Source organism: Trichechus manatus, unplaced genomic scaffold, assembly GCF_000243295.1.
Source record: "Trichechus manatus latirostris isolate Lorelei unplaced genomic scaffold, TriManLat1.0 scaffold00541, whole genome shotgun sequence".
Classification (NCBI taxonomy): Eukaryota; Metazoa; Chordata; class Mammalia; order Sirenia; family Trichechidae; genus Trichechus; species Trichechus manatus.
In genome coordinates, this window is record NW_004444477.1 from 43,190 (window position 1) to 60,770 (window position 17,581).

General features: G+C 46.0%; 2 non-coding genes across 2 annotated transcripts; both read right to left on the reverse strand.

Moving 5' to 3' along the window:
* Positions 1–7,251: 7,251 nt before the first annotated feature.
* TRNAV-CAC (transfer RNA valine (anticodon CAC)) lies at positions 7,252–7,324 on the reverse strand. The gene has a single exon. It is a non-coding gene; the product is annotated as a tRNA-Val (tRNA).
* Positions 7,325–17,114: 9,790 nt separating this feature from the next.
* Positions 17,115–17,186, reverse strand: TRNAH-GUG (transfer RNA histidin (anticodon GUG)). The gene has a single exon. It is a non-coding gene; the product is annotated as a tRNA-His (tRNA).
* Between the last annotated feature and the right edge of the window lie 395 nt (positions 17,187–17,581).

The following is a 17,581-nucleotide window of genomic DNA, read 5'->3' on the forward strand; positions in this document are numbered from 1 at the left end:
GCCCAGCCAAAACGGGCTCCCAACTCAAGAAAAGGAAAAGAAAATAAACAAACAAACAAAAGCCCCAGGATCCCACCAACGTGGCAGTCCAGACCAGGAAGCAGTTCCACACTCCAATGGAGCTCCGCAGCCCCTTAAGAAGAACCAAAGATGGCACATGGAGCGAAAGGAGCAGGAGGTGTTGAGAGGTAAGGAAGAAATCAAAAGAAGCGGAAAAAAGCAACACCAGCAGCCAACAAGTGGCACTCAGGGAGTCGGCCAGTGCTGACAGGTGGAATCCAAGCAGCCGGTGCTTCCTGGCCAAGAGACTGTGGCTGCAGGAAGCAGAGGAGGCAGAGTGGGGATGAAGAAGGGTGGGGGGTGGGAAAGCGTACATTGCAAATTACCAGTTGTTCTGTCTCCTGTTGGAAGCTCCAAGAAGCTGCTTTCTCATACCCCCATTTGCTGGTCTCTGATTGGAGTCCAAGATGGCGGATCCCCAATGCATTAGCTGATAAGGCACCTCTGCATGAACCTCTCCTCGCTCTCCATTCTCTGTCAGTTTCTCACTCCATTTGGTGCTTGGCTGAGTTCCTTATGTCTTCATCTGCTGTTTTAGGGTTTCAGGATTGCAGTTATCTCCGTTTTGCTTAGGTTTTCAGACCTATGCTGTGGAGGGACGGCGTGGTGCTTCTGCCTAGAGTGTCATGTTGCCAGAAGTCAATTTTTTTTTTTTTTAAGCAGGCTGGTACTTTGGTTTATGTCAAACTGCACACTCTATCTCCCCTGCAATGGGTGGCAGGCGAAATCTCAGTTCAGTCCTTTAGCCACAGCTGGAATGCTTGGAGGCTACCTGTCCACTCAAGCATAATTCAGGGGTCAGCCAGAAATTTGGGGAGAGTTTTTACACACAACTTGGCACCTCCCTTCCACGAGTTTTTCCTTTCTGGGTGTAAAAACAGTATGAGGGTGATGTCTGACCTCCTCTAACTTCACAAGGGAAAAGGAGAATCAAGAACAGTGCAAGGCTAACTCCCATGAGATCAAGGCCAGACAAGCCTCCTCTCTCCACCATCTTTACCAATTCTGACACCAACCATCCCTTCCATAGCACTCTCTACTGGGTTTGCTAATTCACTGCGATGGCCACACAGCACTCACAGACCATACTCACAATTATGGGGCTTATTATAAAGGAAGTAATAGTTATAATTCAGGCTCAGGAACACTCAGGGTATAGTCCTTTCATCAGGATAGCCTCTCCCTAGCTATGCTTACAGGGAGGCCTCTCCCTGGCTCTCAGTCTCTGCCCAGAGGCACTCAGCTTTCTCTCTCCGTGGGCTAGGAAGCCCACAGCACAGTCTCCTGCTGCCAGGTCTCTCCCGCTGGTCTCTCCTTCCTTGGTGGTGGTAGGCTCCTCCTCTCTGCTATGGAATTGGCTCTCTTTTAAGGTAAAACTGACCAATCCCCTTGGTAGGACACAATTACCCTATCACACAGTCACCTGGGTGGGAGTTACAACATCATGGCTAGAAAGGCCACACACAAAAGTAATTAATTGCACAACACTGGGATTCTCCCCTTTGATTTTCAACTGCTCTGTTTGCCCAGACTTTGCCCTTTGCTCCTTTAACTCAGCAAGACAGCTTGGTTTTGGAATTTCACTGACCCAAATAGAACACACAAAACTTTGCCCTCATACATAAATCTGAAAAATGAAAATCGATTCACTGTCATCCTTTCTTCCATGCGCCTGCCTGCTTTTGTTCAGTCACCCAGAACCTTCAGATAATTTTAAAATAGATATATTTTGTCCACATTTTATAAATGTTATCTGGTAGAGAGGCTCTGAAAAGAGCAAACAGCTATTGCCAGAAGCAGAACTCCTTCTCCCAATTATAACAGCCTAGCACACTGGGGAGAAGCCCTGGTGGCACAGTGGTTAAGTGCTTGCTGCTAACTGTAAAGATTACAGCCTTGGAAACCCGATGGGGCAGTTCCACTCTGTCCTGTAGGGTCACTATGAGTCAGAATCCACTCCACAGTAATGGGATGGTTTGGTATTTTGAGAGCACACTGGGCGAGAGCCTCCTGTAGATTGAATTTCTGCATGGCTATATACCCTGGGACAAGTTGCTTCGTGGCTCCCTAAAGCCGCTCCTGCCTTGTGTGAAAAGAAGAAAGGGTAACAACCCTGTGCCCTGAGGAAGAAAAGGGGAATGCACCTAATAGGGTCTGCTGCTGGAAGCCTGAGGGGCGGGCTGTCCAGCCCTGGATTTGAGAAGCTACCAATGGCCCGCCATTATGTCCCCTCCTTCACCAGAGTTTCGGGACTCTCTCTGTGGGCTCTTGTACATCTACCTGACCCTTGCAACACACCAGCACTATGGGGATAAAGAGGAAGGTTCCTGTCACAAGAGAGACCTTGCATGAGGATTTCCCTGACAGGGAGGGAATCAAATCCAGGCCGCAGGATGAATGTGCCAAATCCTAACCAGTAGACCGCCAGAGATCCTTCAGTTAAACTTTCTCTCAATCGTCTGGCAGTAGTGTCCCTTGCACTGAGTTCTAAGGAGCCCGGGTTCTCTCATCTTTCCTGGTATGGTTATCCCCTTCAGGGATCGTCCAGAAGTACATTCCTTGTCTGCGCTCTCCAAAAGGCCCACCAAGTCCAAAAGGCGTGGTGGAAGTTGGCTCATCAGGGCTATTCCTTTGTGAGGCAATGGTGTGTGGGAAGGTGATGGCTGGATCCAGTGCAGTGAATGAGGTTGCAGGTGGGGGGGGGGGAAGGTGAGAATAGAGGAGCTCCTGTTGAGAAGGGCCTAGCATGGGCCCTTCCTTTATCTCAGGAAAAATAAAGAGGGAGGCGTAAAGTGGGTGGAAGGGGTGGGAACGCATATGTAGAAACGGATCTCTTGCCCTGAAGGCCTCGGGCCTTAAATGAACTCCTTCTGTCCCCCTAAAATCTTCTGCAGGTGCAGTTTTTCCTTGTTAGTTGATGGCAGCTCCATCCTTCCAATGCTCAGAGCACAAACTTAAGGTTCTTCTTGAGGCCGATTTCTTCCTCAGACTCCACATCTAGTTAGTCACGAATTCATGTTTTCTTGTCTGTGAAGCGTAGACATTGGTCTACACAATCCTTATCTTTCGTATCCCTGAATTGAGCAAACGACTCTCTGATAAAGGGGAGATCAGTTTAATTCCAGACTCTCTGCTCGCTCAGACCTTAGGGTTGGAGACCTTAACATGGGGATCATGGGGTTGGCCTGCCCTTGCGCCTGTTCTTTGTCTCCATCACTGAAGAGCAGCCTCTTCCTGGCCTGACCTCGAGGCCCAGGGAGAGATGTGCGAGCTCTCCGTGCGGCTCGTCTAGCCAGTCTAGAACTGCACACCGAGGAGAAAGAAGGCCAAGCACTGCATCCTGGATTCCAGTGAGCAGACAGGTCCACCCCTTTCCCAGGGTGGGAGCACTTGAACTTCGGGTGGGAAGACAACTTGGTAAGCATTGACCTAAGTACAGCCACTGCGGGAGAAAATGGGACATTCTTCCCAACCGTTTTGTGTTGTTGTTGTTGTTTGTTTGTTTAAACTTAACCTTCAAAGGATGAAAACACTGAGGCACATGAAGTTTCAGACACCTATGCAGGCCATGCGAGGGCTGCGTCAGATTCCTAACCCAGAGTCTGCGTTCTGGAGCCCAGATTAGACCAGGTCTGTCTCATTCTCTGTCTCAGTGTTTTCTTGGTTTCTCAGCTACAGAAGAGGAGACCGAGAGAATGTCAGAGACAGAGGGGGGATAAGGGGGAGATGGCCGGAAGCATGGCCCCTGTAGCTGTCAGAGAGCAGAGCAGGTAACTACTGTGAATGTTTTTGCAATATTGAGGAGATTTCTGTGAGGCCACAGAATTGGTAGTCAACAAGCTTACTGTGATCAGGAAAGGAATCTGAGATGTCAAAGATTCAAAAATTAAAATACAAATGGTAAAGTTCCTAGTAGAAAATTTAGGAGAATATATTCACCATCCTGGGTTAAAAACATATCTTAGAGAACACAATACGCCTTATATATAAAATTTTTTTAACGATACATTGGATTTCATTGAAATTAAAAGCTTCTGCTCATGAAAACCCACCTAAGAAAGTGAAAAGGCAAGCCATGGACTGGGAGGAAATATTTGCAACATGATTATCTGCAAAATGACTCAAATCTGGTATACAGAACTTTTAGAGATCAGTAATAAAAAGCCAAGCCAATTAACAGTGTGCAAAATATTGAATAAACTTTTATCACAAGGGAGGATTTCTAAATGGTCAAAAGGCTTAAGAAAACAATTGCCACGTTGTTACTCATTAGGGAAACACAAATTTAAACCATGAAAAGATACCATTACAAACCCACCAGAAGATACATTTAAAGACAGAGAACACCAAGTGCTGACAAGAAGGTGGAACAACTGCGACCGACTTTGCTGGTGAGAAACGTTCTAGAGGACTGTTGGACAGTTTCTAACAAAGCTAAACGTGCACCTGCCCCTCGACCCAGCAATTCCAGTACTTGGTGCACACTCAAGGGAAACGGATGCACAAAGACTCAGACAAGCATAATCACAGCGGCCTTTTCACAACAGACGAAACAGGGAATAACCCAAATGTCCATCATCTGTGGTGTATTCACACACTGGAATAACTCTCATCAACAATACCACAATTAAGAACAGACAAACGCAAAAACACAAATATATCTCAAAAACATAATGTTTCATGAAAAAAAAAAGAGCCAGATACAAAAAATGTGCATTCATTCATGTGAATTTCAAGAATAGGCAAAACTAATCTCTGGTGAGAGACTTCAGAATAGTGATTAACTAAACCGGGGAGGGGATGGGGGATGAGGATTATCTGGAAAAGAGCTCCTTGGCCCTTGCTGGGATGGTGGAAACTTTCTGTAACTTGATTCTATTTGTCAAAATTTCAATACCTGTTCACTAAAGATTTGTGTATTATACTCAATGTGAAGTACACTTCAATAATGTACGGTTAGCACAAAATCTGAGGAATAAGGGATGAGGGACATGGCCCCTACATGGACTGTGGCAGGGAGTTTGGATTTTACTGTAAACGCATTCAAAGTTTATTCTAGTTTCGTGTAAAAGAGCCCAGCTGATATTTGAAATACGTTTACCAGGAAAACGGTTATGACCATATCGTCTCAATAGCGGAAAGTATATATAAGGCTGAATGAGAGGCATTTCACCTTTTGCCTGGATGTCTGGTTCCAGGTCTGCAAACCGCCAGGGTTCCTTCCCTTCTGACCCCTAGTTGTAAGGCCTGTTCCCCTCCAGCCACAGAAGAGGAGGGGTTCGGGTGCGGGATGAAATGCAAAGCAAAAGACGCGCGCCAGTGCATGATAAAATGGGCAACTAGCGTTACTCGGATTCGAACCGAGATGGCTGTGGTCACAACGCAGAGGACTAACCGCTATGTGATCACGGCGCGCCACAAACCCACCCAACGACCCGGCCTTCACTGGACTTCCTTTAACTTTCTTGACGTAAAACACCATTCCCACTGTTCTGCTGTTTTGTTCTCGGACAGCTGCAGGGTCTCTGCTTTTCTCCCTTTCGTGCCGTCTCTCAGCGGCCCCCTCCCCATTGTGCCACCTCACAGCAACCCTTCTCTCCGCCCCAGGACCCCGCCCGGCTCCGCACAGGGCGCTGGAGGTCTCGTCCTCGTCCGCGCCTCCCTGCTCTCCTTCGCTCCTCTTCACGGGCCCCCTTTTCCCCCCTTATTTTCCCCCTCCCCCCACCGAGCGCACCCGAGTGGAGCGGGGGGCGTCCTGGGGGCGGGCGAAGGCGGAGCAGACGGCGCGAAGGGACGTCCCGGAGCCCACGGGGCGCAGCGGGTCGTGGGCCCCACTCGGCTCAGGCGGGGGTCGCAGACCCGGGGGTCTCCGGGGGTCGCTGGGCTCTGAGGCGGACGAGGAGCAAGGAGGGGCGAAGGCCATTCGGCTGCCCTTCTAGCTTCAGACTCACCCAGCGCGCAGGTTCCACCGTGACGAACGACACCATCTGTCTCCCCAATCTGTCCTGTTTTCCGAGGCTTAGCACGGTTTATACTGCAGAAAGCCGGCGGCGCCACCTAGTGGTTAGTTAAGTGTTCACTTACTGTTGAAGGAAGAAGGGTGCCCTCTAGTCTCTGGTGCAATCGGTTAGCGCGTTCTGTTGTTAACTGAAAGATTTGTGGTTCGAGCCCACCCAGGAATGGGCGTCGGATTTTATAGGTGTAAGATGTTACCAGTGTTTCTTCTCCGTAAACTCTACTATGTAAAGGTAGAAAGCAACCTTAGTTACCCTTCTGTCCTCCTTGTCTTGGTTACTGAGAACTCAGAAATGATTGCAAGAGTGGAATCGTCGAATTTGTATTTGACAAAGGAGGTTTTTCCCCCCATTATTTATTTGTACTATTACGTATTTAACCCTTTTCATATACTTTGGAAATGAAATAAATTCTATGGTTTTATGATTACAAATAACGTTGCACTCACCATTATCTATCTAGCTCTCTGTTTATAATCACTCATTGTGTTTCGTTAGCAACCCTTACAAAGACATTCTCATGAATTTCAGAAATGAGAGGTCAATGGCAGCAGTTCCCACCGTCCTTCATAAAATCGCCACCACAGAATGCTTTGAGGATGCAAGGACAGGTCCCTTAAATGTATTTCTCACAGACTTGTTAAAGGTATTGTCTTCCTGACCAGACCTGGGGGTATAGATGTGGGTGAATGAACTGTCTTACATGATACATTTACTGTAGCATTCTAATGGCCTTAAGCCTTTAATTTAGGTATTGTCCTCTACAATAATATATCAAAGATGTTCTGGCATTTCAACTTCATTTACTGTAGGCCACCTCTGAGTGCAGGTTTTCAATCAGCTGGTTCAAGGGAACAATTTAGAATGGCTCACAGCTGCTCAAGCTAACACAATGACTCCAGAATTTCTACTTCGCGCACCTGTATCAATAGACAAACCTAGTGGTATCCAACATTACCTTCCTTCCACCCTGCTTGTACCCCTTAGGATCCATTTCCATAGATGCACCCCAGGATTTCTGTTCATATATAGTGGCAAAAATCCTGTAGGAATTCTGATTGTATCGAACCTCCCTATGGGTCATCGCACATTGTGCATTTCCCTCTGTAAGTCTGACTATAGATCTAAAACAACGATAAAATGTAGCAATCGGCCGGGAGGAGGAGTAAAAGATAACTGTTTCCGCCTGGTTTCGAACCGGGGAGCTTTCGCGTGTGAGGCGAACGTGATAACCACTACACTACGGAAACCGGAAAGTTGCTAGAGCTTAACGATCCGTCCAGGCAAACTTTAGGCCTGCCTTCTTTAACTTTTGTAGCTTTCAACGCAGGAAATTCAATCCCATTTCGAAATTCGACTGCTGGCCACAAAGTGCTAGTAAAGGGCCTCAGGAAGGACCGAGCGAACTCTTCGGGAGACTGAGGCTCCTTGAGAATTTCATGTACCTAAATCAGCTTAAAAACTTAACAAAAAAGGTTTAAGCTAGAAGAATTGCCCAGGATTTGGAGATTGGAACACTAATCTTAGGAAAAGGACAAAGAGTTGGAATTCTTCATTGACCTGAGAGTACAAGAATGGGCTTTCTGGTAGAATCACCCTGGGAATACATAGCCCTTAGATCCTGGGTCTCAGTCTCAAGTATCCCGCCAGTAGGCTACTGTGCTGTGGCCTTGTCCTGAGTGAATTCACCTGCCTCCTAGCTACATCTTCCCAGACCCTGGGGGACCAAGAACCTGCTCCATCTGCACCAGACTTACCACATGCCTTGGGGAAGTCATGGACCTCAAGTCAGAGCCAGTTTCTCTGTCTGTAAATGAGAGGGTGCCTGCAATAGATTCTGGAGCTCCCTTGGGCTGCAAAATTCTTCTCGGAAAAATTATGATGGGCTATATTTCCTTGGTATTTAGTGGTTTTTGTGCCCTTTTCCTGAGAGATTCCATTAGAAGATTCCATCGCAGCAAATAAGTTTGTACCCCCAGGTGGGGCTCATTTTACTTTTCAATAGCCAGTTTCCCTGTATGTGGTATGCGTACCACTGGTAGTACTTGAGGATGAATATTTTAATAAGTATGTATTTAATTCCATATTTATACCCAACATGGATAACAAGCACATCAAGTCCACTTTGATGCATTCTTTGTAGAGATGAGAAAGAGAGTTGGTATCACAACCCAGGTGGCAACGCTTCATCAAATGCCCTTTAAATATCTAAAGTTTCCTCAGACTTCTTTCCTTGGTGACAGCTGCCCTGCTTGATGTCTTACTCCCAAGTCCTACATCTGTTGACAGCCAGCTCTCTCCAGATACCACCCCAACACACCTGTGGTGACATGAGATCCTTTAAGTGACCTTTACCTTGGTTATTGGGTAAAACAGCTTGAGGGATTTATTTCCCCTAAGCCCTGAGGAGTTACATTTGCCCTAGTTTTCAACCCCAGAGGGTTTGTTACTTTTGTCCAAGTTGATTGACATTTCCTAAACTGTTAACAACTTGAGTTTTGATACTTTTTGTCTGACTACCAACTGCAGCCTGCTCTGTAATTAGTATGCACCTTGCAGGGATTGATCAATATATCATGCAAATGCAGTGACTGTAGGCTATGCAGATGAAGTATCTGTAGCCTACTATGCAAATGAAGTGTCTGTGGCCTACCAGGAGGGGATTGTTGAGTTTATGGCCCTGGTGGGAAGGCCATGCCTTGAAATTGATTAAGACTTTGTGTATATATACGCTTAAACCCACAGAGGTTTTTCAGACAGGAAGAAACAGAAGGAAGAAAGAAGAGAGAAAATGCAGAGAGAGAAGAGGTAAAGAACCTCCTAAAAGAGCTGTAACACAGGAAGATAGTGACAGGACAGGAAGGGAGCCCAGTGGCAGAATCAGTGGTGAAAGACAGCAGAGCACAGAGGAGCCTCTCCTCAGGGGGCCAAGAGGAGCCTGTCTTCAGGGGTCTGAGAAGGTCTGAGGGAACTGTCCTGCTCTGAAGAAGGGAGATTTTGCCTACATGCTTCCTGATCCTGATCCTCAGCTGTAGCCTAGTTGATCCTAATCCTGAGTTGTACCCTGATACTCCTTTAATAAACCAGTGAACTGTGAGTATGGTTTGTGAGTTCTGTGTGGCCATTGGAATGGATCATCGAACTCAGAAGTAGAGAGTGCCGTGGGAAGAATGGATGGTGTCAGATCTGGTAAAAAGGTTGGAGGGTGGAGGAGGTATGTCTGACTGCCACCTCATGGGAGTCAGCTTTGGGCTGATCGTGGTCATTACCCCCCTGAATTTTGACAAGTTCTGACTCTGATGCTACTTTTCCCAGCATTTTACAGCATCCCTGCCCCCAAAATTAACCTCTTTATATTTCTGACTCCAGTTTCCTCTTCCCCCACCCCTTTCCTCAAGCCTTCTCTTACCTCCTTCATAGGCAGACAGCATTAACTCTCTCTCTGCCTCGGATTTGCACGTGACATGCATCAGGCACTTGGAAAATTAGGAAGCTCCCTTAAGATGCCTTCTCTTTCAATAATGGTGGGAATAGTAAATGTCATTGTTGTTAGCTGCTGTCAGGTGGGTTCCTAGTCATCACAACCCCATGTGTGCGGAGTACAGCTGCTCCCTACGGTTTTCAAAGCTGTGATTTTTCCGAAGCAGATCTTTAGGTCTGTCTTCTGAGGGGCGTCTGGATCGATTTGAAACACGAACCTCTGGGCTAGTAGTGGAACGTTGAACCGTTTTCACCACACAGAGACTCCAGGAATTGTAAATCAATAAAACATTATTTTTCCCTGTCAGAGATAACTAGTGTTTTCCTTATCTGAAAAGGCTGAATATTAAACTAGATTTTAGAGAAAACCCTAGGTCTTGTGTTGGCAGGTGTCAGCATTTTGCCAACACCCACCCTCCACCCCCACCCCCAGGGTGTGTTCTCACTTCACTCTCACTTCTGAGGCACAAGTCCTGGTACATTGAAATCACCTGGAACTGGTATTCAATAACCAAAGTGAGAAAAGGCGCGAAGGTCCATGGCTTCGCTTCGTGGCTACTGCAGGGACAGCACACAGAGATCTGCAAGGCCCCAGAACATGCTAGGGAGGGTAAGGTGGGTGGGAGGTGGAGACAAGGGCAGGTTCAAAGAAAAGCAACTAAACTGTACAAGGTGCCAGGTGAGTATTCAGGATATTGAAACTACAAGCCGTGCATCCTATGGACTGGTATAGCTGAATGAAGAGGAGCTGTGAACTTACCTCCCCAGCAGCAGGAGGGTTCCTTGCCCAAATATAAAATATCTGAATTAAGACCAAAGTCCATTTTCATGCCTTTCCAATGAGAAAACATGAGTTTTCAGAGAGTTTATGGGCTTTGCTCAGTCAGAGTTTAAGGGCTAAGTTATGCTCTGGATCCCTGAGGGAGGAGCTTCTGACCAAAAAGAGTCTGCCGACACAGTGGCTAGGAACTCCTTGGCTACTGGATTCCAGGAACATCAGCTATACCAAGGTTATCACAAAGACCTTTGGTCGGTCTGTGTCTGGGAGCACTACCTCTGGGAAGGCCTCCCCTCCAGTCCAGGCTTCACTACTTGCTTCTGTTTGACCTTGGGCCAGCTCCTTCAATATTTCAAGTCTCACATGAAAATAATAAAATTAACTGTCTCGTAGCAGAGTTATTGTGCAGATTAACGGAGATGATATAATAATACACGTAGCACAGTGTATGGCATATATTACATGTAGGAGCTAGGAAACAACATCCAAGATAAGCTTTTTTTCCCCTTATTTGTGAAATAAAATAAAAAAAAAGTGCACAAGTTTCTGCTTTGGGCCATGATGAAGTAACAGAGATGCTATTTACTTTTCCACCTTAAACCACTAGAAGACAAGATAAAATATATGTGAAAGAGCTCTTTGGAGACATTGAACCACAGGAAGTGTAGGACAGAGCTCAGACTGAGCCACCAACAGTGTGTGTCCCCACCAACCTGATTGGAAAGAGCAACTAACACATATGGCATGAAGGAGAGTCTTCAGAAGGGTGATACCTCAACACTGTGTCCACATTAGCCTCAGACTAAAGAATGTTCTGAACATGCCTAACAAAGCTTAAAAGCCAGCCTGGAAAGAATCAAAATGTTTCCGAGTAGCTTAACAGCAGCACAGAGGAAAGTCCAAAAATACTTAAAGGAGTATAGACAAAAAAAATTTAGTACTTAACATGAAATTCATAATGCCTATCATCCACTAAAAATTATTAGGTATGCAAAGAAACGGAGCCCTGGTGCAGGAAATTTTGATCCATAACCATGAGCAAAATCACTCAACAGAAACAGACACAGAAATAACTTAGATGATAGAATCAGTAGACAAGATATCAAAACAGCTATTATAAAAATTCTCTAAATATTCCAGGAGATGGAAGAAAGCATGAGCTTGATGAGGAGACAAATGAAAGATAGATTTAAAAAAAAGACTCAGATAGAACTTCTAGAGATGAACGATCCACTGGATGATTTTAACAGCAGATCAGACACTGTAGGAGACATGGCAACAGAAATTATTCAAAATGAAAGCCAGAGCTAAAACAACCAAAAATGGAAAGAACAGAGCATTACTGACCTGTGAGAAAACATTAAGTGGCCTAATATCCATGCAGTTGGAGTCCTCTAAACAGAGCAGCTGAAGTGGCAGAACAAAAAAAAACATTTGAATAGATGACAACATTTCCAAAGGGAAGTGTCCAGGTACCTCCATGTGGCCTCTGTGGAGACAGCACATTGGGATCTATCTGTACAACCCCAGGAGCCACTAGATCCCAAAGAGGATAACAAAGAAGTTGATCAAGGGTAGATCCAAAGAAAGTTAGGCAATACGTAAGACTTTAAAATGAGAGGTTGTGTGGCCTGTGGACTGAGCTAGCTTGATGAGTAAGAGCTGAGAGCTTCTCTTCTCCCTAGCATGGAAGATTGCCCAAATATATCTGAGCCATCACTGAAGGCAACGTTTGTCGTGTTGCTGATGAGGAAGCCGAGGTTTGCAGAGAGTTTAATGGATTTCCTTGGTCTCAGGACTGTTCAGTACTGAATCGCGTCCAGTCCTCTTAGTTGTTGGTGCTTCAGAGCACAAGCTGTAGAATTACTTACATCTAGGAGGATCTGGGAGTTTATTAGACCATCTGTTTGGCTCATTAAAAGGCGAATAATGATTCGATGTTTGCTTCAAAATTGCCCCCAATAAAATTTTTATAATCTTACAGTGGGAGGAGATTTCTACACGTGACACAAACCCCAGAATCTTTAAAGAGGGATGCATATGACGACATCAAAATTTCAATTCAAATACAAATGATGAACGTTAAAAACATTCTACGTAACAAAGAAATTATTTTTATTTATTCTACATTTTTATCAAAGTAATACATGCCTAAAAGTTTGTCATGAAAAACAGAAGTCCCTGATCCCTTTCTACATTTCCTGTTGTCCAGAGATAAACACTTTCCACCTAAATAACCAATTATCTGGTATTTCTCTCTTTGTCTCTAAAGAAACATTGTTACACCTTGATTTTCCGGTTTTCCAGTCCAGGCCCTGCAGACCAGCCTGCAAGGGTACAAATGGTGTGCGTTTGGGTGGGTGGGTTCACCACCTGCTAGTCAACACCAAGGGAGCCAACAAGGCGCTTAACTTGGTATCCACTCACTGCCAACCAACTTGATCCACCTCACGCCTCCACACAGTGAAAGGAAACTTTCCAAGAACCAATGTCAAGCAAGCAGCTTTGAGATCTCTTGGTGGCACCGGGTTCTCCGGTGGGTCAAGAAGGGATGGGAGCCCTCCTGAGTGAGGAGCTGCAGTGGTCCAGACCCAGCAACTGAAACCGCTCCTGTAAACGCCCAGTTTCTCTGCCTTCCATTCCCTGCTTTCTCACTTTTTGTTTCCTGTTCGCCTCTCTGTTCTTTTCTGTCTCTCCTCCTTCCTCAGCTATTTTCTGCGGGTTTCTGGGACCTCATTTCCAGAGGAGGAGACGAGAGGACGGGGGACAGGGCCACAGGGAGCAAAACGCCGCGGGGAGCAGGAGGGGTGCGGGGATCTGGAGCAGCTCGCGCTCCGCGGAGCCTGGGGTTCCCCTCCTTCTTCTTCCGTTCCGGCACGAAACCTTTTTCACTCCTGAGTGACAGTCAGGCGGGGAACGCGGAGAGGGTGGTAACAAGTTTCATTCACTGTTTAAGGAGTTTTGTATTTAAAAAAAATCATTTATTTGGATTAAACATCAAGGTGTCACCGAGATTTGAACCCAAATCACTGGATTCAGAGTCCAGAGTCCTCACCGTAACACCATGGAACCACCACAAAAAGTTGCAGAAGTATTTCAATACCAAAGAGCAAATCGCTGTGTGTTAGCAACGCTACTACCTCTGTGATTTAAAAAGTCACTCTGAGCTAGATAGCGAGACCATGTGGAAAAGAGTGTGCATCAAACCAGGCAACAAATGGAAAGAGAGGAAGATGATAGTAAACAGAAGAGGAGCTCATATTAGGTCATGATTCCAGAGAGGATTCTAAACATACCATTTCTAGGAAAGTGCCTTTCAGTCAGAGAATAATCCTCTGAGATATCTCTTGTAGACCTGACACTGACTAATGCTGGGAAAAACTTACAGATCTGTTTCTACAGAAAAGGGAAACTGGAATCCTGCTGATTTAGGAAGTCTGCAGAAAATCTGAAGGAGCAAGAGCAGCCTTGCCTAGTGGACCCAGCCTTCTCCTTTGCCCTGGAGAATAGGCCCAGAAGAGGTGGATTTTGAGAATAGAGCAAAAAACCAAAGTGTAACTTTTGACCCACCTTAGGATCCTGTGATTAAGGCTCGCAAAACCTGAGGTCTGAATGGGTCCAGGCTCCTGAGGTCAATAGATCCCTGCACCTTTATCGGGAGAATTCTTTGCCCAAGTTCAGGAGACCAGGAAAAAGGGATTGTGTGGCTGAAAGTGTGCACATGAGTGTCGAGGAAAAAATGAATTCCTGACTAACTGGATGTGGGATAAGTAAGAAAGACCCGTGTCAAAGAGAAATATCACCATGGGTCGGAATAGTCCACGGCAACCACTTGGTTTTGTTATTTTTGGGTATGGGAGGATGGAGTTGGCATCAACTAGATGGGGAAAAACTGCAGGCGCAGCAAATTTTAGGGGAGGACCCGGAGTTCGTTCAGGGCCCCCACGGTCCGCTACCCCGGGGCTCTGCTGGAAAGCCCTTTGCATCCAGGCAGCCTCTCTTTCTGCATCCGCCTGAGTCTTTTTGAGGTTGGAGGTAAAGGGTTTCGATTCTCGGCCTCCTCTTTCTACTCTCCCAAGGGGCCTCTGGCGGCAACCTCACCCACTGCCTGGCTGCGCGGCGCCCTCTCCACACGCTGCCGTGGAGCAAAGGCGCATCTCAAGGTCAGGTGTGAGGTGCGGCGGCCGGAACCAGCCAAATCGCTTCGAGACGTGTGGGCCTGACGGGCCTCGCAGGCGCCCACTGGCCAGCAAAGCCGTTTGGTCTTTCGGGTGCCAACTCCTCTTTTGAAGGGAGCAGGGAGGAAATGGTCTGTGGGAAGGGAGGGAGGGCGGCTCCTGGGGGCCGGAGCAAGTAGGGCAGTTCCCGGGTCTTCATGCAAAGGATATTGTCACCCGAGGGGTCGTACTGAGTTATTATCCTTAATTTTGAATTGTGTCAATATAAAATTCTTGCGAATTTGCTTCCTTGTTGTGTGAGTACCTACATAATATCCTTGATTTTGTCTCTTGGCCCACAAAACCTACAATACTTACTATTTGGACCATTACAGAAGAAAGTTTGCTGACCTCTGCACTAACAATGCCCAATGCTCAACACCCAGGAATCTCTTTTGCCCATATCCAAGTCTTGACCAATCTTTCCTGACAACCGATAGATCTCCCTTATCCGGTTTGTTTATAAGCGTCACTGTGGTTGGTGTCACCCAGTGAGGTGACTCATGGTGTCACCCCACCCCCATGACCTCCTTCCTACCAGACCATACAGAATCCTTAGTAATGTTTATTATCAATTTTAATCATAAAAGAATACGTGATAAATATAGTTGTAAATTGTTTAAATATAATATTTCTTAGATTATCGGTCGCCGTTCTGAATGATGAGTACTAACCCCTACAGGATCACCGCACGTCCCAGCTCAGATGGACTCCTTAATGTTTTCTGCTCCAGAAATAACTCCAGGTGTAGAGTTGTCATTCTCCTTCCTTTCTGGCTCCTGCAGCCGGAGGGCAAAATTGCCTGTGTGGCCTGTGTAAGGGATAAGCCAGCAGAGCAGGAAGTGTAACAGTTTTGAGCGCAGGAAGGAGAGAGGGGAAAAAAGACACGCACTGGCTGGGAATCAAACCCCAGTCTCCCACATGGGAGATGAGAATTCTATCACTGAACCACCAAGGCTTGATTAACCGTATGCTCACTACTGTTAGAGGGATGGCTATTCAGAGCATGACTCTTGCGGGACTTGGAAAAAGCAGTTCTGGAATGGGTTGAAACAGTGTTCTCCTTGTAACAAACAGCTAGCACACAGAAAAGATGCCCAGAACAAAGGGCATCAGGCAACACTGTCAAGTTATTGCATTCAAATAAAATTATATGACTTGAAAGAGACTAATTCTGAAATTGGCTCTTTCCAACTGGATAGTATCCGTTGCCGTGGAATCGATTCTGACTCACAGCAACCCTTTAGGACAGAATAGAGCTGCCCGGTAGGTTTTCCAAGAAGCGACTGCTGGATTCCAACTGCTGACCTCCTGGCTAACACCCAAGGTCTTAACCACTGCACCACCAGGGCTCCAGCTGGGTACTATGCCTTGTCTTAGTTACTTAGTGCTCCTATATCAGGACTACCACAAGGCGAAGGCTTTCACTAACAGGAATTTATCTTTTCACAGTTTCAGAGGCTACAAGTCCGAATTTAGGACCCCGGCTCTGGAGAAGCCTTTCTGTCAGCTCTGGAGATAGAGCCTAGTCTCTTTCAGCTCCTCTTCCTTGGTTTCTTGGTAATCTCCGCGTGGCATCAATCTCTCTCCGTTTGTGCTTCCTTGCTTCTATGCCTAATCTGCTCTTTTTCTTTCTCAGAATTGATTGGTTTAAGACACACCGTATATCATTCCACTTCATTAGCGTAACAAAGAAAACCCTATTCCCAATAGAAATGACGGAATTGTTCATCAACTGTCTTGTATTCACACACTGAAAAGAAGCTCATCAATAACACCAGAATAATACACACACGTGCATGCAGCAACATGAATATATCTCTAAAACATTAGGTTGCATTAAAAAGGTTAAAAAACACAAGAAAGTACCGTCACTTATGTAACTTCCAAGAATCTTCAAAACTTATCTACGGAGATAGAAATCAGGAGGGCGATTACCAAAGTGGGGGTGAGGTAGAGATTGCCTGAAAAAGTGTTCAAAGGATCTTTGTGGGTTGAAGGAAACTTTCTGTAACTTGATCGAGGTGATGGTTACAGTTGTCAAAATGTATCAGACTGTGCACGTAAGACTCGAGCATTTTACTCTATGTGAGTTATACTTCAATATTTCTGTTAGCACAAAAAATGGGGATCGAGGAACAGCATCAAGTTTAGATTTGCTTACATATATTAGATTTTGTGGTAAAGTTTCCTGTTGGAGTGGGAATTCTTGTTCTGTCTCATTTCTCCTTTCGTCTATAAGGTCCCCACTGATACCTGAAATAACTCGACGAAGGAAGAAAAAGGTTATGACTACACATTTCATCAGATACAGCTATGGACAGCCCCTTTTGGGACAGCTTGTGCGCATGCTCAGACATCGGGCGCGTCCAGGGTTTCCAGCTGACCGCCCGCCCGCAGGTGTGTGCACTGCAGGGTTTCCTTCCGTTCTCCTGACAGCGGCGTGCTCGGGAGCCGCCAGTGCGCGCGAAACTGTCTGGCCTCAGGTAAAGGGCGCAGTCAGTACAGAGACGAGAAGCTAAACGAAAAGATACACCGGGTTCAGCCATGGTAGACACGAGACAGTGCCGTGACTCGGATTCGAACCGAGGTTGCTGCAGCCACAACGCAGAGTACTAACCGCTATACGATCACGGCGCGCCACCAGCTTCTAGCAAACACTTTTCTTCCCTTTAGTATTTTCGACGTAAAAACATTCACAATTATGTAGCAGATTTGTCCTTGGGCAGGTACAGGTCCTCGTGCTTTTTTTCTCTCTTTGTCTCTTCTCTCCCTCATCAAGCTACATAATAAAAACAATTTTCTCTGTGGTGTTTGCTGGAGGAGAGTGGTTACTGTCTACAAGTTTTCTGTCTTGCTAAGCTGCCCTCTTTCTACTTTTATTTAATATTATCCTTTTTTTTTTTTACATATTGATATCCGTTTCCCTATTTTCAGTGTTTTAGCTTTGATGTAACTTCGATTTCCGTATCTGAGTCAATATCTGGTTGCTCTATCCTGTGTTCTAGTCTTGCGTTGTTAGCTGGTGTTAT